General features: G+C 31.6%; 1 protein-coding gene across 6 annotated transcripts in view; it reads right to left on the bottom strand.

Moving 5' to 3' along the window:
- LOC142319510 (uncharacterized) overlaps positions 1-15,929 on the bottom strand; it is a 341,658-nt gene extending 325,729 nt beyond the window's left edge. For 3 of the 6 annotated variants that reach the window (XR_012755208.1, XM_075356870.1, XM_075356889.1), the window contains exon 1: positions 15,599-15,929. The gene's annotated coding sequence lies outside the window, so the exon portion shown is untranslated. The remainder of the gene's footprint in view (positions 1-15,598) is intronic. The other 3 variants (XM_075356902.1, XM_075356912.1, XM_075356879.1) reach the window with 2 other exon arrangements.
- Between the last annotated feature and the right edge of the window lie 8,619 nt (positions 15,930-24,548).

Raw genomic sequence — 24,548 nt, 5'->3', positions numbered from 1 at the left:
TGTGGTAGTATCATGCTCTTTCATCTAAAAGGGCTCCGGCTTTGAATTCCGGTAAGGTATGATATTTTTTCACACAATACGAAATTTTATTTTCATACCTCCGTCCTCAGGAATGTTGAATTAATCATGAAAAACGTAAATAACTGATTTACAGTTGCTTTCTTCTCCGAGTTGTACGAATTAGTAAGGCAAATATATTGAATGTACACGATTTGTACCCTTTTCTTTACAGTACACAGTAATTTCTTTTGAAACTATTGTACTGAAAGTAGTTCGTAAGAATAATTCATGTAGTTTGACAGTTTACCCCAGGTTGTAAACCAAGATTCTCCACTACGAATAAGTGTTTTATTTGCTAATGAATTATTTATCACATTCATTGAAGAGCATGGTAAAACAATTAAAATTTATTTGAAGGACTCACTTTTGAATTATATGAAAATTCTTCTTCGAGAGAATCTTTCGAAGCTTACTATTCAGCTTCTGCTTTATCAGTACCTTCAGATACTTTACTGAAGAAGAAGCATCGTAATCAGCTCCAAGAATTATTTACATTTAATTAATTATTTAATTTTGATACTTAATCGTCTTCAATAAAATAAATTCTGTTCAATCGTGTCTATTTTTTTCAAGCCTTACTTTTTACCAAAAGTACTCACTTCCTTGATTCTATTTGAGGATTCCTTTATTTTCTACAAATTAGAGGAAGTTCCTCTGATTCCGTTCGAAACGTTTTTCTAGTTAACTTTCGTTGACGATCATTATATAAAAAATTAAATTGACTATATATTGATTATTCGAAAATATTTTTTTAGTGTTCTTATTATCATTATTTTTAATTGATTTTGTGGCGTAATTAAATCAGGGGCGGATCCAGCAATTGAATTTAGGCGGGAACATTGGGGGCAAGAATCATATTTTTCTTCTCCCTTTTAATTGGGTTGGATATATAATATTTCATACGCTTTTATTGGATACTTACTGTATTCTGAACTATTTTTAAATGCAAAAAATCGTTAACCAATCACTAGTATTGCTATAAAAGAGGAAAAAAGGGACGATTTCGGAAAAACCAAAAAGTGGTTAAATTTCTTCAATTTTATTTCGATTTATAAAAATTAATCTGTAAGTTATTCAAAGTGACCCTCACGGGGACTCCAGAAGTTAAATGATCTTTCAGCTTGGACTGTATAGCCCTGATAACTTTATTTATTTAGTTATTTCTATACGGATTTGAATACTAGATCGTGGATATCGGTGTTCTTTGGTGGTTGGGTTTCAATTAACCACACATCTCAGGAATGGTCGAACTGAGACTGTAAAAGAATGTACTTCATTTACACTCATACATATCATCCTCTGAAGTATTATCTGAATAGTAATTACTGGAGGCTAAACAGGAAAAAGAAAATACCCTGATAACTTTAATCAAAACTGCCATGCAAACAATCAAATTTATATAACAATGTAAGATGGAATAAAAAGATAAAGATTTAAATTAAGTTGATTTTTATTCGTTTGCATTTAAATATTTATAATTAATTCATTACGATCCAAAATTTTACACATTTTATTTCATACAATAATTTATTTACAAAATAAATTTGTCTTGATGTTATGCATCTTAGCATACTTAGGTAACGCGATTTATATCAATTTACATGTCGTTATGAATGTGTATTAGAGCAAGTTTACAAGGTTCTCTTAATTACCTATTAAGAAAAAGATATATTCACATTAATTACAGAGTTGCAACTTGCAACTGGTTATTTTGACAATACGGTATTGGTAATATGTTTCAATTCTTTTTAACTGGGTTTTCAAAATGCAAGGACTTTGGGGGAGCCATGGCCCTCCCTGGATCCGCCATTAAATTAAATATATCCTAACGTTATTCTGATAGTCAATGCATTTATAAGCAAAGGTTTAACTTAATTAGTCGATAGACATAACTTGATTATTATTTAAAAAAAGATACTTCCTTATTCTAGAGAGCTGTCAACGTACAACATTAACAGTTAACAGTCTCCTCGTATCTTTTTATCTATGTTTTTTTTAATTATTTTTATTAAAGGAGTTTCTCTTTCATGCTTTGTGAATAATATTTACAAACGGCTTTTTTATAGGCTTATCCATATTTAAAATTTAAAACAAAATTCCAAAATAAAATAAATTAAAAAAGTAAATCAAGAAAACTGATTTATTATATCCGCCCTAAAATGTAAAAAAAAAAAAAAAAAAAATCGTTTTCAGATTTTACTTTTTGAAGCCTGCATCATATTTAACTTTAAAACCTAATTTATTTTAATAAACTAATTAAATATTATTATTTATAATTACTTAACCCTTAATTTATAACAACTTCAAAAGATTAAACTCTAAAGAAAAACTGAAAAAGTACTATTTTTGTTTACAATTTAAGGCGTTTTAAAAAATCTAAGATTATTTGTAAAAAAAATGTGTTACGTAATTAAAAAAAAAATAAGAAAAGACCTATTTTTTTTAAAAAATGTATCTGTACAATTTATTACGGTGATAATTACATTTTATAAAATATTAAAGTAATTTAATAGAATAGTTCGCCTAATTTTTTCATAAATATCGATCAATTAATTATATTTAATTACTGCGAGTTCTTTTCCGTTGAATAAGATGAGACAGGGTAAGGTAATAGTACTAATTGAACAGTAATTTATTTACTTCTCCGTTGAAGGCATTAGTCATTCTTGCAATCACTTCAATTTTAATGATAATGATTTGAATTGTATTTAATGTTTTTAACTGGCGGAGTAGTGCGTTGCTGCAGCTCCATCCTGTACCTTTAACAAACGGATTATATGATATCGCCTAACAATAAGTTCATTCATTAAAGTTAGTAGTATACAAAATAAATTAAGAATTATATTATGAGTCCATATATGTCTACAAAATAGTGAAATTCTGCTGTTACAGACATCTCAAATTAAATTAAATTTTGACGAGGACTACTACTACTACTTACTATTGCAGCAAAAAAAGCTTTTCCAGCATAGGAAATTTTCCAGAATGTATTAAAAATAATGTAACACTACTTCCATAATATATATTATTTTTGTAATGAAAACAAGTGTAAATTAAATTTTATAACATAAATAAACTACTTTGAAAAAAAGATTTTACAATTTTACAGAACGGTATAAGTCACCATTTCACTGGCGGGCACATCCTCATTCCCTAAAGAATTGTTAATACAAAAAAACTTAATTGAAAATACACATTATAAATTTAATTTTTATTTTTAAATGGCTTATCTAATTTTAATGAATCGTACATGTTGATTAGATCATTGCCGATTCAAATTTAGGCCATTTGCATTTATAAAACATAGCGGGGTGTTACAAACCTTTTCGGGCGGAAATTATTCTTTATATTTTCTTTCGCTTGTAAAAGTACATAATTTAATCTTAATAAAATTTGAAATACTTCTGTCTAAAACGTTTTACAATAAAATTTGCTTTTTCTATTTATTGATACGTTACTTTTGATATAGACTTTATACGGCTCTACACAAGAATGGCTCCTTCGTAAAATTGATTAAAAAACTCACACATACAAATGTTTAATTAAATATTTATCATAAAATGAAAGGAAACAAAAAAATTATTTGTTTTTTTTTTTTACAAGGTGATTGTCAAACGTCTGGTTTAAGGCTATATTAATGTAAAATAACATTCTGAAATATTTTAGATCAATCTTGTTTTCAAATTGATACATATTCATTGCCATTTTTAGAATATCAAATAAAAAATTTAAAAATCAATATTCAAAACGAATTTATTATTTAATTTATAATATGAAATTGTTTATTATTTTATTTATTACAGTTGCAAACTATACCCCTAAAAATATTCCAGTGATTTAATTTAGATTCTTTTTAAATTACATACTTGTATTCTTATATTATGAAAATCAGAGGTGATATTTTGAAATTACATAACCAAAAATATTCCGTTAAAACAAAGTAATCTCCTTTTGATATAATCGAATAAAAAAAAATATCTAAGTCCGGAAAGTATAATGGTTTCTAAAATTTAAATTATTTAAAATTTTTCTTCTTTATGATCTATAATAGTTGAAAATATATATTTATTTAAAACCTTCAGTAAAGAACTGTAATTAAAAATAAATAATAAGATTTCGGGTGATTTAGAGTTTTTAAAATAATTTTTTTTAATATTTCACTTAACCAGGGTTCAAATTTTTAGTATGTATTATTTTATATCCTCGAACATAACACGTCCACACTAGTGGTTGCTTAATTTAAAAAAATTAAATCGATATTTTTCTCCTTTTTTTTCTTTATTCTACAACTGAAGAAATTATTTTTTAAATGAAATCCGGTGTTCAGTATTTTTTCATGTAAAATGCATGAATTAAACTTTGTATTACGGTGTTACGATCGATTACACCGTTACAGACTGTAGTACTCATACTTTCCTTGTTTCCTTTCAAATGACGTATAAAAACACAAACTAGAAGAAATATAAATTCGAAGTTAACACGAAAATATTTTATTATTTGTTTCATTTAAATGTATGTGTGTTTGTTATTAAACATTAGTAACAATTTTTATCGCGAAATTTAAATTAAAGATTGATTAATTTCATCTAAGAAGGAATTTTAATATGGATGTTTACGATATGATATTACACAGTCTTAAAAAAATTAATTAGTTAATTACATAACTGTGTAAAATATGTTTACATTACTCATAATTTGTATTATTTGTGTAATATATCGGCAGAGTGATTTGCATCGTTTAAAATGAGCAACTATTATTGTAGTTCTAAGATGCTGTTTGACCGTGACTCAAAACCAGTTGAACTTATTGATAATTATAATTAAGAGGATTATCATTAATTTCGTACGCTCCCTAATACCGGCATTATTTTATCGTTAAGATGCAAATAATGTCACTACTTGTAAACTGATCATTCTAAAACTGGAGAATTTCCAAATTTAAATTTAACAGTCTGCTGTGACAGTATATTCTTTAAAATAAAATTATACAAACACAATACTATATGGCAAGATGTAAATCAAAGCGGAAGGATTAGCCTATTATTAAAATTTTTAAACAATAAAATGTAGCGAGTTAAGAAATAGAAAATAAATATTTTTATACAACCATCTTATATTCATTTCTAATATAATTTATAAAAATTACCCACTGCACATGAAAAATGTTGAGCAACATACAAATTAATATAAAAAATTGCTCGAAGGAAATTAACTTAAAATATGTCATAAAATTAAGGAGTCACGTTATTCACGAGGAAAAATGATTTAGCAATACAACTTTATACCTAATACTTAATATTTATTAATCTTTATATTCATATTTCGTAAATTTTTATTACCATTTTTTTTATAAAAACTAATTATTACCCACTTATTGTTTATTACTTTCTCTTTTTTTAACGGTAAGTCTTCCGTAGATATATCTGCTTCATCAGAACGTATGAAATTATGTAAAGTATTTTGGATTAAAAACATATTTAAAAAACTAAGATATAGAGAGTTCTATTTTATTTTTTATCACGTAATATATATATGCCGTAGTTTGAGAAATCTGGGGTAAAATCAATAAATTGGGGTAAGAAACCCTGTTTTTTATGTTTGACGTACAATAAGTTTGTTAAATGGGAATAATCATATAAAACTTTTAAACAAATCCCAATGAACGTCCTAAAAATTTTAGTACGAACTCACTTCACCGGCGTAGCTGAAATCCGAGTGAAATCTTTCACTAACCGTAACTCGCAAACGAAGCATTTTAGGACATATGTTTATAAAATTTTTTCCATTACTTTCACTAGTAGAATAGGTTATGAAGGTCCCGGGATAATTCCGTGATACATTCTTTATATATGTGACGTACTTGCTCGAATCTAAGTCCCATTTTTTTTCTCTTTTAATAAAAAAAAACAAAAAAAAACGGGTGCTGCTTAGTGTACAGCAATTTCAGCCGCTGAACTGTATACATTAAGTAATGCCGGATAACCAGTTGTTAATAATCACTTCCTTTATTTACTTTTTAGTTTTATATTAAACATTACATTAAATCATGACATTTAGGTTAATTACACATTTTGTAGAATATTAAATATTCTGGCTAGCACAGGTATACATTTTCATGTTAACTGGTTCACATTGTAAAGAAAAGTAAAAATTCATGTATTAATAATTCTAACAATAATTAAGATCAGCTGATTCATTAACAAATAAGAAGAAAATGATAGGAGATGTTTACATTAAGCAAGAGTACAAACAAAAAAATGAATCTGAACACTTAGATTCGAACTCTTTATTTTTTTAATTCGAAAAAATGTTTTTTATAGATTTTTTAATCCCTTTAGTTTTTTCTTTTCCAATTCCTTAAATATTGTACATTTTGTTTTACATGATATCGCCACATAAGCTTGAAGTTTGTGCGTGGGATATGGAAATGTAGCGTATGAAAAATGTCATGCCTGACCGGGATTCGAACCCAGGACCTCCAAATGAAAGGCCAAGACGACGTTACCACTCGCGCCACGGAGGCCGGCATTAACATTAACATTTAAAAAATAGTTAACAATTGAAAATTAAAAAATTTTTCTCTCCACAGTAAATAAATTTTTGTCATTGAAAATTGGTAATTATAAATTATTTTCTTAGGTGGTTTTCACTATGCTATCAAAATTATTTTCAAGGAAGGGACATCAATGAGTCCTTTCACTTTGTTAGAATTTAACAACACTTCAGTTTTTAACAATGACCTGAAAACTACCATTGCCTGTGGTAAACTTCAGTAACTATTTGGTCTATCTTATAATTTCGTTGTCTGTACTTATTTATTTCAATTTTTTTCCTATTTAATTTTATTACATACTGCATTTTTTTATCGTTCCATATTTTTGTCCATATTTTCAGTGCAATGGAATCAAGAAAAGTTCACTATGAAGCCAGTATAAATAAGAAGGTGATTTTATACGGGGAAGAAAACGGGAAAAATCAGCTGCCAGAAAGTTCGACGTTGAAAAATCAAATAATCGTCGATGGCATAAACAACGTGAATTGGAAACGTGAATAAAACTCTCTTTTACTTTGATGTGCCGTTTAATTAACTTCAAAGGGAGGAAAAAAGTTAAAATAGTTAGCACAGGATACGAAAAACAACGTGTCCCTGTAATGCTGTGTATTACGGCAGATCGCCATTCTTAATATCAAATAGAAAAATAATGCCATAAAACGAGAAATTTCCCAATAATGTGATAGTACGTGCCATAAGACTGGTTTGATGACTTTTGAAATGGAAAACAGGATAAATTCCGTGTGGAACAGAAGACCAGGAACTGTCTAAATACCTAAAACCATACTTATCATTTAAAGGACATTTAGAGGATTCATGAGAAATAAATTTAAAAAATAAAATTGTTATTTGGTAATCCCGGAAAGTAAGACCAGCCAACTCCAGCTATTCGATGTCTATTATGAAACCTTTCAAAGACCAAGTAAGAAAATAATATGAAAACCAGTTACATTCAGCAAGTCATCCTGTAACTTTCTGAAAAAATTAAAAGGGAAAGTTCTTCAATAGCGGAATGGGATTCTATCGCCTGGAAAATTCCCAATGAAATTATATCTCACTCTTTTAAAATAATACAGCATCAGAAATGCTACAGATAGAGCAGAAGACGACTTAATATGGGATAATGATGACCTTGACATCGCTTCCAGAGTCAGTAGTAACAATGAAAGTGAGTAATTATCAGATTATAATTAATGTTTAATCAATTTAAATTATCTAATGTAATTATTTTATGTATTGGGACTTGTTATTATTTAAATTTCAGTTTTTTTTTTTTACTAATAATTATCTCCACATTTTGACTTTGTGACTCATAAAATGCTAGTTATGCCCTGTCCAAGACCATCAAGTACGTTAAACACCTTTTCAATAACTTCCTTCGAACATCGTACTTCCCATCAGATGAAAGTTATCTCAAGTAGTGATGATTCCGAAGTCAGGTAAATCTGTACACAACATGTCTTCCTGCAGGTCAGTAAGTCTTTTACCGACTTTCTGTCGAAGTTGTTTGTTCTTCTTGAGAAAGTTGTCTTCTTCAAAGACATTGGAGCGCAAAAATATTCCAGATCATCAATCTGGATTCAGAAGTGGACATTTTACCATTGAACAAACGCACAGTCAATGTCATCACGGAGTGCCTAGAAGAGGAGAAGTTCTGTTCTGTTTTCAGCAGGCCTTTGACAAGGTGTGGCTGCCTGATCTGCTTTATAAGCTGAAATGCAGCCTTCCTCAACCCTTCTGCCTGGTTTTGAGGAACTGTCTCGACGGGAGTTTTTTCAAGGTCAGATGCAATGATAAATTATCTAGATTTTTTGACATTAGATCAGGAATTCCACAAGGCTCAGTCTTAGGACTAGTCCTGTACTCAATTTTCACCGCTGACCTTCCGGTTCCGAATCATGTCACTGTCGCCTTTATTGCTGATGATATAGCAATCCTGGCCGTAGACGAAGACCCATAATTAGCCTCATCGGAGCTACAATCAGTATCAGATTTGATCGGAGTGTGATTAACTAAATGGAAAATAAAGGTGAATCAGAATAAGTCGAGTCATAATACGTTTGCGATGAGAAGAGTTGATTGTCCCGGGTCTACGTAGACGGCATTTTCATTCCACACTCTGACCGTGTACGGTACCTTGGGCCCCACCTTGATCGTTGTTGACGTGGAAGACGTAAAAGATTCTTTGTATATAAATCTTATTATTATTCTTATTTATCAACTTTTTTTATAAAAACCTTTTGGAAATGTATGGTGCGGCTTAGATTCGATCAAATATAATACATTTACGTGTGTGTGTGTGTGTGTACATATATATATATATATATATATAATGGTAAACGTATCTAAAATATAAATGCGAAAATTTGTGGCGGGTTCTATGTGTTCGTTTACACACAGTACCACGCTAGAACCAACCAACCGACTGCTTTCAAATTTTTAGCATATATTCGTATTATCCTAGGAAAGGTTTTAAGCCATAGATAGAGATAGCCTTCTTCGGAGTGAAGATGTGAATTTTTCCTCGTCAAAATTTTGTGTACTTTATTTAGTCTGTCTTTTGTAATTTAATTTCTTTTTCAGGTATTTATAAAGTATGCATACTTTAATTGTTATTTGTCAATATTATTCTCACAAACATGAGGATAATGAACATAGCAGGGGACCAGGAGGCGGAGCCCCCTAGATAGAGCGAGCGAAGTGAACCCTGACCGGCTAGTTTCTCCATATTTTAACTTTTTATTTATTACTTTCTTATTTTTTAAACGTTCTGGTTTATCAGAATGTATTTCATGTGTTCTGACAAAGCAGAAGTTTCTGCGAAATCGCTTAACGCGAAAAAAAAGAATAAATAATAATAATATTAACCAAAAAGTTGGTGATAGGTTTTATAAACAATTACATTCTGCTAGAAGGTTGAAATTTACTAGACTACTTATTATTAATTTTTTATTACTTTCATCATATAAGTTATTGTAATTAAGAGAAAGTTTTTTAAATTTACGATTTAGAATTGATTCTTTCATCACAAATTTTTTTATTATTGAAATAGTTGGTAATGATTATTTTATGTTATATTAGTAAATATAATTTAATATATATATATTTTTTTTTAATTTATATCTTGCTTAATGATTATGCAACGTAAATACAACATATACCCGTACACAGGTAATTTTTACTTATGCTAATCTTGACATAAATTTCAACATTAGGCTGCAAGTAATTCGTTTAATTTTTTTTTCACTTTTTAATAAATATTATTCATTTTTATTTATAATTATTACATAATCCAAATTTATTGAATGTGTATTTCAAGGAATAGATCATTCATTCATTCCAGTTAAAATTTGTGCGTTTACTTTTTTATTTTGTTCTTTGATGATTAATCCACCATATATGATTGAAGTTTGTGTATAGAAATTGAAATTTTGTAGCGTAGAAAAATTCCAAATAGGACTTGAATCCGGGACCTTCGTTCATAAAGGAATACGAAAACGGAAAAGGACAATAAATCAACACAAAGAGGCGTATCTCAAAATGTAGAGGATGACCATTCGGTCCAAAAGCTCTCGGGAAATCAAGGTATTTTTATTCAAGATTTAAAAAAACAATCACCGATTTTACATTAACCAGTCACAAATATACAGGGATGATATTAAAATATGGAAACGTCTTCATATTTCAAAACTGAGGGTTAGTAGGAGATAGAAAGTACTACGAATCTACAGTTACAAAATTACTACTTTATGATGTATTTGAATTTTTTGTATACCATCTTGGATCCTCCACTCTGAATCATTTTTTTTTTTTTTAATAGGAATGTAGATATTTGTGCTATATGATTTTAATATAAAGTTTTGCATAAAAATATAACGCAATAGTTGTAAAATTAAAACTTCTGAAAGTTTACGAACAAGGTGTAGCTTATAAGGATGAAGATTATTGTTTTTAAGAGTTTATTATTTTATTTGTTTTTACCTCCTGTTATCCCTCACATTTGAAATTTGATCTCGTTTCCAAAATTTAATATCACCTTATATATTGTAACATTTTCCTCCAGATATAATGAGTTATCCGAAAAAAGACTCAAGTAAAACTGTACCCCGCTAAAGATTTTATAGAGTATGAAAATATTCAAATGAATTTTAAATTGTTCATCCAAATCTTCACTAGAAGATAAATGAGTACGTTTAAAAAAACATCACGAGTGAATCAATGAATGTAAGTAAATAATAATTAAAGCATTAGCAAACTTAGCTTAAATTCACCAAAGTATTGATAAAAGTAATAAGGTCAACTGCGTATTCAAAAAGACCTATTGTTTTTTTATGTTCACTTAATCCACAGAGTATGAGTAATAAGGCTGAATTTTTTGATTTTAAGTGTTTAGACCCTGAAAGGAATCAAGAACACTTGGGTCGAGAGTTAGCATGCAATCACGCAAAAGGTTTACTGCAATATTACACTTCTGCACAAAAATAGATTGGTGTAGTTAAAAATATTATAACAAAAAAGATGACAACAAAGCTTTTTACTTCCCTCTCAATGGTTATTTATCCTTAAACCATAAAATTTAATTATTTAATAAAATTCATAATAATCGATATTTTTAAACTTTTATCGGCTCCCCCACTCCCAAATATTTCTTCAAGGTATTATTTAGGGTCGCTTGCACTACTACTACTACTACTACTATGCCTATGAAGACAAAAAAGAAAATTGGTTAAAATATACGCAATAAATGAAAAGATAGCTTTTTGAGATTTTTGGGAAAGGAGGAAAATTTAAGGTAACTTTTTTTTAAAGAAAATGATAAGATAAACTTGCATATATTTACTGAGGCTAATAAAAGTGGGGGTTATGTTCACAAAATTTTGAGAAAATTGATCCAAAGAAACTATCTACCCCACCTCCTGGAGATATTGACCCCAAAATTTTACCAACAAATTGTCCCACATACAAGAGTCTTTGTACAAGATTTCATCAAAACCGGGTTATCCAATCAAAAGTTATTAAGCTTCAAACACTCAACACGTTTAAGTACGTTTAAACATTATACCCCATTTCTTCTTTTTTTTTTGTTTTTTGGAGTCCCTAGTCATGAAATGCAAAAAAACCATACCAATTTTTTGACTGATTACTATACTTCTTCCTGTGTGCAGCATAGTTCTAGAGCTATCAGTTCATAGCTATCTAAACTTTAGATTGTCTACAATCTAAAGTTTAGAGCTATGATGCCGAGAAAGCAAAAATCTTTTATATCTGAGGAATGAAAGGTATTAATGAATGTTGCATCACAACAAAATGCAGGGACAATTTTATAAAAAGAGTACAGTATTAAAAAGTCGATCATCAGTATTACAAAAATAATCTAATACTTAATCAAGCAAAATAATTTTAATGCAATGCGTGTAGTTTTAAACAAATTTAAACCATATTGAATGCGTTTATAACATGCCTGTAATAGGAAAATATACCTAAATTTCCATCTCGAAGTTGTAAAATTTCCGGCTTTCCGCCTTTCATTCAGAAAATTATGGGTGGGAATTCCTATGATGAAGTTAAGAATTCTTTACTCGCAAAAAAAGTGTATTACAAGTATTTTTAAACTTAATTCTGGGATTATACTTGAATTAAATAATATAAAAAATTAGAATGATTCTTAAAACGATATAAAAATCAAGTTACTTAAAAATAAAATAAAAAATACGTATTAAAATGTATAAAAATATACAGAATAAAATTAAAAATTGTTCTATTATAACAGTTTTCTTTAATAAAAAAATATGATTAAATAGGATTTTTTTTTTGTGTTAATACCTTAACACAATTTTTCAAATAATTGCTGACAAAAATGAGATACTTTTCTCTCAGCGATCCACAAACTTTTAATTTTCCTCGTTGACTTCTTTACAGGCAGTATATTTAACAAATATAGGCAGTATATTTAACGGTAAAGGCACATGTACGAATTTGAATACTAGATCGTGAATACCGGTGTTCTTTGGTGGTTGGGTTTCAATTACCCACACATCTCAGGAATGGTCGAACTGAGACTGTACAAGACTACACTTCATTTACACTCATACATATCATCCTCTGAAGTAATACCTGAACAGTAATTCCCGGAAACTAAACAGGAAAGAGAAAAGTATATTTAACAGATAATTTCAATTCATTATCAAAGGTGAATCGATTGTCATCAGAAAATTCTTTCAACATTTTAAACAAATAAGTTGGATCTAAGTCCGGATTTAATTATAGAAAATTTAGAACAATCCATTCAAATTTTCCCAGTGAACGATACGTCAGAGTTATAAAATGTAGATGTATCGTGCAAAACAATGCGGTTTATCAACCACCCATATTACCAACTTTGAGTGAAGTGGCACAACGTTTGGAAGGTTTAACGGTATGCTTTTTCTATAATTGTTTTGCTTCTTGAGGCCTAAAGTCGATCAACAGTACACCAAACCGATCTTAAAAAATTTTTAATTATTATTCACGGATTTGGCAGTAATTTTGATTAGCTTTTTAATTTTAAAACTTTACACTTCACATGTAAATATACTAAAGAAACCACGGAAAGTGATATATATATATATATTTGGTACATAAGCTTGAAACTTGTGCGTGGGATACGATATGGAAATGGAATTTTGTAGCGTTTGAAAAATACCATACAGGCCGGGATTCCACCCAGGAACCTCCGGATGAAAAGCCGAGACGCTAACACTGCGCCACGAAGATCGGCGGAGTATATAATATAATAATATTATATTATTCTACAACAAACCGGTTGGTCTTGAGTCTCGCAAGTATACTGGCCTCCGCAAGAAGAATTACTTAGTGATAAATAATTTTAAACATAATTCATAAATAGTTGCGTCTTAAGTGTAAATGAAATAATTCTTTATAATTAAAAAAATTTGAATAGTAAAATTTTTCATGAATAAATAGATTTTATGTTTACTTCAAAATTTTGAAGTTACAATATTTTTTATTCCGTATTAATCCAGTTTACAAATTTTAATATTACATCTTTTTAGCGTGAGGGTTAGAAAAGCACAGCAATATGAATTGAAATATAACAGGAAATGTAAATTGATTATTATTTTTAGTTATTTCTTTATTTTTAAAATTAAATAGCTTTTTTTTTTGCTTAATACTACAATGTAAAAACTGCAAACGTATTGACTCCTTGCACATCACCTGTGAATTTAATATATCCAGTAAATAAAAATCCTGAAAAAAATATTTAACGGAATAAACTTTTAATTATATTTCTTATAAAATTTTATCTAAAATTAAAAAAACTTAATTCTTTTGAATATAAATTCAAAAGAGTTAGTAAATTTAAAAAAAACTGTATTCCCATCAGTAGGAATCCCCAGTCATGGCACTGAAAAGAGTATTTCCTGTAAGATTTAAAAAAAATATTATTTACTCTAATTTTTTACCTGGAAATTTTAATGCGTAAGAAAATCAAAAAACCTTGCTTCAAGGAGGGGACTTTCTCGTACATATTTTTTTTCTTTAAATACATATATTTTGTTAAATATTCCTTTTTATGTACAAGAAACAAAGGTTTTGCATTTTATTACTTTTTTTTAATTTTAATTCATTTTTTTATTTTATTTTCTTAACTTATACTCTAAATTTCAATTAGGTTTAAGAAGGCTAATCTCGTGATATTCGTTGAAACCAATTCAGTCGTTATTAAATAATATGCAAACGAACAGATAAATTTCTATAATCAGGATAATTGATTAATTATTTAATTATGCTTCATTTTTGTCTTAAATTATAAAAAAATATTTTTAAGAGTCTAAAATAAAAGGGTATTTTCAGAAAATATGTACATAAATGTTTAATTTTACAAATAGTTAAATTTATAGATTATACTGCATCACCAAATGCTATACACGTTGTAGAGACCATTAATAATACTGGTCACTCTCAGGCCGACCAGTCAAGAGAAATTAAACCATATATAATAGTTAATTATAAATTAATATTACATAATCAGTGTAATTACTCTACACCTTTACCCGGATTTAAAATTTAGCATGACTAAACAACCGAGATAGCTTATCAGATAACGACATTATCCTAATGTATTGAGTTAATTCAAAATAATAAACAAAACGTAAACTTTCTCAAAAAAAAAGGAAAGAAAAACAACAAATCATATAGTAGATTTTTTTCTTATTTTCATCTTCAAACACACAAAAAGAAAATGTATTCGGCATTAATTAAATAAAATAAATCTATGGTTATTAAAAATAGAAAAGTTCTAAGGAAAGCGTTTGAATTAAAAAACTAAGAAAAATCTGTTATATTGCAGTAAAATTTTCCTTTTTATGGAAAATTTAAACTTGTTAAAAAAAGCTAATTTCAACCTTCTCATCGAAACAGATGGAAGGCTAAATTAAAAGTTATATTTAGAGCACTAAAACAGCAAGATTGTACTCATTCCGTCTATTTAAAGATTAATAATTCGCTCATTATTAACTACAATATTTCATATAGGTGAAATTCAATAAATATTTATTTAAACAGAATTTTTTTTGTACTAAATTAAAATAAATTATAAATAATATTCTGTTTAAATATTAATTTTTATTTTATGATTTTTTTTTAATTTTTTAGGTTACGATTTTAAGATTTAAATTATAAATTAATGAGCAAGAAAAACTATAACATGCTTCTTATGTTAAATATATATATATATATATATATATGCACACACAAAATTATAATTAACTGGTAAAAGAATAAATTATACTACGTATTTAAAACTAGTTTTTTAAACAATACTACAAGGTAACATGCTTTAAAAATCGAAACGTTAAAATTTAATTAGTTAACAAACAACTTAAAATCATGCTGCCCAAAAAAAAAAATGGCTGTTGTTAAAAATAGAAAAGGTATCCAAGGGTAATAAGTAGGTAGAACGGCAAGCCGGTCCTTAAAACTTACTTTTTTTGTTTAAAGTAGTTGCTTTTTTTCTCTAGAAGGTCAGAATTTATTCATTACAGTATGTTGTGATCACGCCAGCTCGAACATGACTTTTTAAATAAAGGATTTATTTACAAGAAAAAAGTTAATATATATGTATATTAAAGAAATAAAAATAACGAAAAATCACTTAGGAATAAACAAATACATGAACAGTTCACACATAAAACAGAAAAAAACACACCAAAAAGGAACAAACTTAAGGCCGGTCGGTTTAACGGACGGAGTTTTCAGTGGTTAGGCCAAAGTTCACAGTATAGGGTCTTCGCTGTACAGAATTTGTAAAAGATATTGTGCGCTAAATCTGTTAACCAGCCCCTCCTCTGTGGACACGCGCCAGTAACCATGTCTACCAACTTATAGACACAAATTATACCTGTTTGGACAAAGCATAAAGTTAAAATTAATTTCTTTTCAATTATTCATTACCAAGTGCAAATAAGATTACAAGATAAAAGATATAAACAAATAAAAGTTTATAAACTTTAAATCGATATGATAAAAATATAAATACACTTTATTCGCCTTCGTATTCTTAATTCAGCTGTAAATTAATATCCGTATGGGCACAAAGTGCTGAGTGAACTTAAGTCCAACAATTGAATGAAGATCTTACAATAGTTACTCAAGCGTAAATCGTACGTATAATACTCAGAAATAGTTAACATAAAATCTAATACCAGTTGCGTATTTCGTTTATTAAATATCATCATCATCGGCATAAACAGAAAACAGAATAAATAAGATATAAAAACAGTAATAGTAGTAGAAGATATAAAATAAAAATTAACAATCAAAAGTAATTAATTACTAAGCACATAACTAAAATGAAAAAAAAAAAACATAGCTAAATGAAAATATTTTTACTTATGTTTAAATATTAAAAAAAAACTTGAAAAAACTTACTTTAAAAATAGATAATATTAAAAAAGTAATACATTTCCACTAAATTTTCTTTAGCTTTCTACTATCTGAAATTGCCAAAAAATTAAAACGATTTCAGAAAGTTGAAATTAAAAAATACTATTTTGTTGAGTTTTTAATTGGTTTTATTTTGTTTTTTTGTATTATTATTATTATTATTATTGCGATATGATTCGGGCCCTGGAGCATTCGTTCCATGTACCTCAATACCTTCTGAGAATGGTAGACGCATACCTGAGGAACCGCGGTCTAATTTACGAGACCGCAGCAGGCTGGCGTAGGACTACGATCACGTCAGGGGCGGCGCAGGGGTCGATTCTCGGCCCCGACCTTTGGAACGCCGTCTACGATGGCTTGCTGAGGCTGGAGATGCCTGAAGAATCTGCTTTGGTTGGATACGCTGACGACGTTGCGCTACTTGTCGCAGACCGCGACGTGGAGCGCGCCCATCTGAGGCTCAGTCGGGCCATGCACAGAGTCGGTGCCTGGCTGGACGATCATGGATTGTCTCTAGCTCTCAGCAAAACGGAGATCGTAGTTCTCACGAAGAAGCGTATCGACATCCTTCTTTCCCTGCGGGTCGGGGTAGAGGTTGTCGAGACCAAGCCGGCTGCAAAGTACCTCGGTATGATGATTGACCGGAAACTCAGCTTTGCTGAGCAGCTACGTACAGCCGCCGACAAAGCTGCGAGAGCCGTAACTGCTCTCAGTCGGCTTATGGCGAATGTCGGCGGACCGAAGGCCAGCAGACGGCGATTGCTGATGTCCACGGTACATTCCATCCTGCTATACGGGTCGGAAGTGTGGGCCGAGGCATTAAGAGTTGCGAGAAACCGGAAGCGGCTCGCGCAGGTGCAACGCACCGCAGCCTTGCGAGTCGCTTCCGCGTATCGGACGGTCTCCGAGCCTGCAGTACTTGTGGTCGCCGGCGTCATACCCATTGCTACTTTAGCAAGGGAGCGCCATGTGATCTACAGGAGGCGACGGGCAGGCGAAGACCGGGTGACCATTGCCAACGAGGAACGCACTCGCACATTCCTCGCATGGCAAGAGACCTGGGACCACGAGACCAAAGGACGATGGACCGCAAGGCTTATTCCTCTGGTCAGACCGTGGACGGAGCGACGGTATGGAGAAGTGGAGTACTACATGACCCAATTTTTAACGGGTCACGGGTACTTCCGCGCTTACCTCCATGTCATAGGGAAAGCGCCGTCCCCCGACTGCCTGTATTGTCCCGGTGTACGGGACGACGCTGAGCACACCTTTTTCAAATGTGCTCGGAGGGACATTAGAGGCGGATCACGGAGCACTGAGTCCCCACAACGTGGTTGCGATGATGCTCCGTGACCTGGGCAGCTGGGATAGCGTAGCCCGATTCGTCGGCAACATACTCAGGGCCAAAAAGGTTGACCTGGACAGTCCTGAAAATTAGGTAGCACCTAACAGGCTAGTATAGGAGGACTCGACCGGAAGTAATGTGTTAAACGGTTCCGGGTCGAGCCCTGGTAGAAAGGGGGCTGGTTTTAGTCGGTAGTCCGCTGATAGTGATTGGATAATACCATCAGCGGGAGCCCGACACTCCGTGCGTAAATGCATTTCCACCTCCCTCCTCACAAAAAAAAAAAAAAAATTATTATTATTATATTTCTAGCCTAATTTTTATTTAAAAATTGTTACCAATATGAAAAAAGCCACTCACAAGAAACATAAATTTTAGAATCTTTCTGTATCTTCGTAAAAGTAAAAAAGGGATTGAAAAGTGGAAAGATACTGCTACCAAAAGTGAACTAAGCCTAAATGCAGTGCGAAATGTGTAATATCTTTGTAACATAAATTTTCAATTAATTTTCTTGATGTTTTGCAAAAATATAAAACCTTTAACAATCTAATGCTAAGTAATATTGTCTATAATAAAAAAATTTGAGGAGGAACACCGAGAAACGACTTAACGATACTATAATCAAATATAAGTTGACGGGTTTTTTTGAATGTATTTAATGTAGTTCATCATCATGTTATGGTTGTCGGCCCTGAGTCAGGTCCTTTGCACTATGTCCGTCTCTAGTCTTCTTTACTTTTAACGAAACTGTTAAATGATATAACTCCCATTCTATTTTAGATGGACTAAATCGTACTCTTTTCTGAGTTCTCTTTTTATACCTTTTACGATTATTCTTCTTCTAAATCTTATTACTAAATAATAATTGCCTCCATGGCCATTGCTATTTTTTATTACATTTGCAAAATCCGATTAACACAGTACTTTACTACCTATATTATCTGACTTGTTCAATCTCTCTTTTTTGTGCAGATATTCATTACCTTATTGTCTCCTATCCTAATTAATTTTTTCCCTAAAATTCATTTTTATTACATATTCTGTCACAGTATCTTGTAATTTTAAAATTATTTGTTGAATATCGTGAGCTTCTAAAAAAAATTACGAAATATTTTCCCCCCTAGACGCATTCCTTTATCTTATTTTAGAGCATTTTTTTATCATAATCTTCAATAAACAAGTTACCCGAAGTATTTCAATTAATTTTTTTGAATATTAGGATAAAAATAACGTCAAAAACGAAACATTTTAAATTTTCTCTCTAAACAAAGTAATTTTAATTTAAAAAAATCATCTATTTAAGTTACTTGATATAAACTTAAAACAAGTTCTGTAAAAGAACTTTCTCTACGAAATAAAAATAATCATCGAAATCAGTCCGTTTCATAACAAATAAGACTTAAACGTACATAAAAAAATATACATGTACGAGTACAAATGGGTCAAATTAAGAATCTCTTCTTATTTTTTGGTAATTTAAAAATTACTTTTTTTTAAATCTGTTGGGTAAACAATTATAAATTATTTTATAAAAGAATGATCATATAGTATATTATCATGTATAGTATATTATCATATACGATATTATAAAGGGAAATTTAAAAAAAAGAAAACATTCGGCATCAAATACTTCCCAGCTCTTTTTTCAGTATATTTCTTGACGTTTTAATGGATATGTGTTAACGATGCGGGACTAATGAATTTACTGCATCTCATATTTATGATGGCTTCCAATTTTTTCCTATCAGCTAGACACACGGAAGGTCACTTCCTAGAACTTAGGTACTTATCGGGAAAATTCCTGTCATTATCCCGTCCAGTACATACGTACATACATTAAAAATAAATATAAATTTTATTATTAACCTAACAGCCTATAGTTTATTTACCTAAAAATTATAATTATTAGCGCATAATTCGATATGTAACAAAAGCGTGTAATGGTAAGTTAAAAGTATCAATGGATCTTGTTAAAGATACCTAAGTAAATAGAGGTTGAGGGAATTTCTTAATAATGAGCCTTTGACGCGGTAACGTGCTGGTTCGAGAACCAGCAAGTTAATCAATACCAGGAACAGCCGTGATCTACAACTCTGCTAGGGATTAGGGCGGAGGACTGCCCTAATTAGGGCTGAGGACTCCAAGGGGTATGTTGTTAGGATAACAGAGTATTACAAAAGATCCTGGGGCCACATCACGACTTGTAGGTATGATGTGGTTCCGTAAAGGACAAAATAGTGAATAAAAAATCTCAAAAGAGCCACCGGTAGGCCTGACCTGCCATGCCGGTATATAGCCGGTAGGTGGGGGGGGGGCCTATTAGAGTAACGGACACTCCCCTGGGTGGCGTAATACCACCAAGTCGGTCCGGCCCAGGGGAGTAGAAATAAAAAAAAAAAAAAAAGAAAAAAAAAATGGATTAGGGCTCAACGTCTTTTCTCAGTTCTAAGTATACGATTACCTCCAGTCTTTACTATTGGTCCATGTTATTATCCTCCTATGCAGCCTTCTCACGTTAATTACTGCTTTGATCTTTGTCAATACAACAAACAGAACACTAATACGGTACTCTTGCAAAACGAATTTTATAGTATTAAAAATAGCATGAATCCTGATATTACAGTTTATACGGACGGTTCTAAAAACGCTAATTCGCTTGGCTGTGGGTTTGTTGTTGGCAACAGAACATACATGCATTGCCTTCCCAACATCACCCGTATTTTCGTTGCAGAACTGTATGCCATTAATAAGGACTTACGTATAATTAACCCAAAGTATCGGCATGTTCTTGTTTGCTCGGATTCCATGAGTGCCTTACAGGCGATTAATGACGTATACTCTAGACACCCTGTTTTCTGTGAAATTCATTGTGTCGTTTTGCAGCAGCTGTGAGCTTCTGCTGGATTCCGAGCAATATAGAAATTTCAAGCACTGAGTGCGCAAACGAGGCTTATTTTCAGCCTCCTTTTCCCAGTTGCGTTGCTTCTAACGATCTTGTCTGTTTCCTGAAGAGGGTAGTTCATGATGAGTGGCAAAGCGTGTGGGATGCTACAATGAACAATACTCTTCGCCATTTAAAAACACTGTTTCACTGTGGAGCTACTCGAGCAGAAATAACCGTCGAGAGAAAGTTATTATCTGCCGTTTGCGAATAGGACACACTAAGCTCACTCAAGGACATTTGATGACACAAACAGACGCACCAGTTTGTGCTCGCTGCGATTGCCGATTCACAGTGCACCACATCCTTGTGGATTGTATTTTTTATGCGGCACTGCGTCGCAAGTTTAAAGTAGCCGCTAAAATCTAAACAATTCTTGGGGATAGTGAAGTGTTGTTATCTTCTGTTTTACAATTTCTTAGAGCCGTCCATATGTGTATATTCAAATATATGAATTACTGCAGTACGTTCCAAATATTCATGGCACTTTTTTTTTTTGTCTTCAGTCATTTGACTGGTTTGATGCAGCTCTCCAAGATTCCCTATCTAGTGCTAGTCGTTTCATTTCAGTATACCCTCTACATCCTACATCCCCAACAATTTGTTTTACATACTCCAAACGTGGCCTGCCTACACAATTTTTCCCTTCTACCTGTCCTTCCAATACTAAAGCGACTATTCCAGGATGCCTTAGTATGTGGCCTATAAGTCTGTCTCTTCTTTTAACTATATTTTTCCAAATGCTTCTTTCTTCATCTATTTGCCGCAATACCTCTTCATTTGTCACTTTATCCACCCATCTGATTTTTAACATTCTCCTATAGCACCACATTTCAAAAGCTTCTAATCTTTTCTTCTCAGATACTCCGATTGTCCAAGTTTCACTTCCATATAAAGCGACACTCCAAACATACACTTTCAAAAATCTTTTCCTGACATTTAAATTAATTTTTGATGTAAACAAATTATATTTCTTACTGAAGACTCGTTTCGCTTGTGCTATTCGGCATTTTATATCGCTCCTGCTTCGTCCATCTTTAGTAATTTTACTTCCCAAATAACAAAATTCTTCTAACTCCATAATCTTTTCTCCTCCTATTTTCACATTCAGCGGTCCATCTTTGTTATTTCTACTACATTTCATTACTTTTGTTTTGTTCTTGTTTATTTTCATGCGATAGTTCTTGCGTAGGACTTCATCTATGCCGTTCATTGTTTCTTCTAAATCCTTTTTACTCTCGGCTAGAATTACTATATCATCAGCAAATCGTAGCATCTTTATCTTTTCACCTTGTACTGTTACTCCGAATCTAAATTGTTCTTTAATATCATTAACTGCTAGTTCCATGTAAAGATTAAAAAGTAACGGAGATAGGGAACATCCTTGTCGGACTCCCTTTCTTATTAGGGCTTCTTTCTTATGTTCTTCAATTGTTATTGTTGCTGTTTGGTTCCTGTACATGTTAGCAATTGTTCTTCTATCTCTGTATTTGAACCCTAATTTTTTTAAAATGCTGAACATTGTATTCCAGTCTACGTTATCGAAAGCCTTTTCTAGGTCTATAAACGCCAAGTATGTTGGTTTGTTTTTCTTTAATCTTCCTTCTACTATTAATCTGAGGCCTATAATTGCTTCCCTTGTCCCTATACTTTTCCTGAAACCAAATTGGTCTTCTCCTAACACTTCTTCCACTCTCCTCTCAATTCTTCTGTATAAAATTCTAGTTAAGATTTTTGATGCATGACTAGTTAAACTAATTGTTCTGTATTCTTCACATTTATCTGCCCCTGCTTTCTTTGGTATCATAACTATAACACTTTTTTTGAAGTCTGATGGAAATTCCCCATTTTCATAAATATTACACACCAGTTTGTATAATCTATCAATCGCTTCCTCACCTGCACTGCGCAGTAATTCTACAGGTATTCCGTCTATTCCAGGAGCCTTTCTGCCATTTAAATCTTTTAATGCTCTCTTAAATTCAGATCTCAGTATTGTTTCTCCCATTTCATCCTCCTCAACTTCCTCTTCTTCCTCTATAACACCATTTTCTAATTCATTTCTTCCGTATAACTCTTCAATATATTCCACCCATCTATCGACTTTACCTTTCGTATTATATATTGGTGTACCATCTTTGTTTAACACATTATTAGATTTTAATTTATGTACCCCAAAATTTTCCTTAACTTTCCTGTTTGCTCCGTCTATTTTACCAATGTTCATTTCTCTTTCCACTTCTGAACACTTTTCTTTAATCCACTCTTCTTTCACCAGTTTGCACTTCCTGTTTATAGCATTTCTTAATTTCCGATAGTTCCTTTTACTTTCTTCATCACTAGCATTCTTATATTTTCTACGTTCATCCATCAGCTGCAATATATCGTCTGAAACCCAAGGTTTTCTACCGGTTCTCTTTATTCCGCCTAAGTTTGCTTCTGCTGATTTAAGAATTTCCTTTTTAACATTCTCCCATTCTTCTTCTACATTTTCTACCTTATCATTTTTACTCAGACCTCTTGCGATGTCCTCCTCAAAAATCTTCTTTACCTCCTCTTCCTCAAGCTTCTCTAAATTCCACCGATTCATCTGACACCTTTTCTTCAGGTTTTTAAACCCCAATCTACATTTCATTATCACCAAATTATGGTCGCTATCAATATCTGCTCCAGGGTAAGTTTTGCAGTCAACGAGTTGATTTCTAAATCTTTGCTTAACCATGATATAATCTATCTGATACCTTCCAGTATCGCCTGGCTTTTTCCAAGTGTATATTCTTCTATTATGATTTTTAAATTGGGTGTTGGCAATTACTAAATTATACTTCGTGCAAAATTCTATAAGTCGGTCCCCTCTTTCATTCCTTTTGCCCAGCCCGTATTCACCCACTATATTTCCTTCCTTGCCTTTTCCAATGCTTGCATTCCAATCTCCAACTATTATTAAATTTTCATCTCCTTTTACGTGTTTAATTGCTTCATCAATCTCTTCGTATACACACTCTACCTCATCATCATCATGGGCGCTTGTAGGCATATAGACGTTAACAATCGTTGTCGGTTTAGGTTTTGATTTTATCCTTATTACAATGATTCTATCGCTATGCGTTTTGAAATACTCCACTCTCCTCCCTATCTTCTTGTTCATCACGAAACCTACTCCTGCCTGCCCATTATTTGACGCTGAGTTAATTACTCTAAAATCACCTGACCAAAAGTCGCCTTCCTCTTCCCACCGAACCTCACTAATTCCTACTATATCCACATTTGTCCTACCCATTTCCCTTTTTAAATTTTCTAGCCTACCAACCTTTTTCAAGCTTCTAACATTCCACGCTCCGACTCGTAGAATGTTATTTTTTAATTTTCTGGTGACCCCTTCCTTAGTAGTCCCCACCCGGAGATCCGAACGGGGGACTATTTTACCTCCGGAATATTTTACCAAGGAAGGCGCCTCCATTATTGCTATGTGAAAATGCAGAGAGCCACATTTTCTTGGAAAAAAAGCAGCTATAGTTTTCCATTGCTTTCAGCTGCGCAGTACTCAGAGGACTGAGTGATGTTGATACGGCCGTTTAAGTCGTCCTGACTCACGCCCCTAACAACTACTGAAAGAGCTGCTGCCCTCTTTCAGGAATCATTCCTTAGTCTGGCTCTCAACAGATACCTCTCCGATATGGTTGCACCTTCGGTCCAGCTACTCT

The sequence above is a fragment of the Lycorma delicatula genome, chromosome 1 (genome assembly GCF_047948215.1).
Source record: "Lycorma delicatula isolate Av1 chromosome 1, ASM4794821v1, whole genome shotgun sequence".
Classification (NCBI taxonomy): Eukaryota; Metazoa; Arthropoda; class Insecta; order Hemiptera; family Fulgoridae; genus Lycorma; species Lycorma delicatula.
Note: the sequence above shows the minus strand (reverse complement) of the source record. Positions and strands in the feature narration are given on the sequence as shown.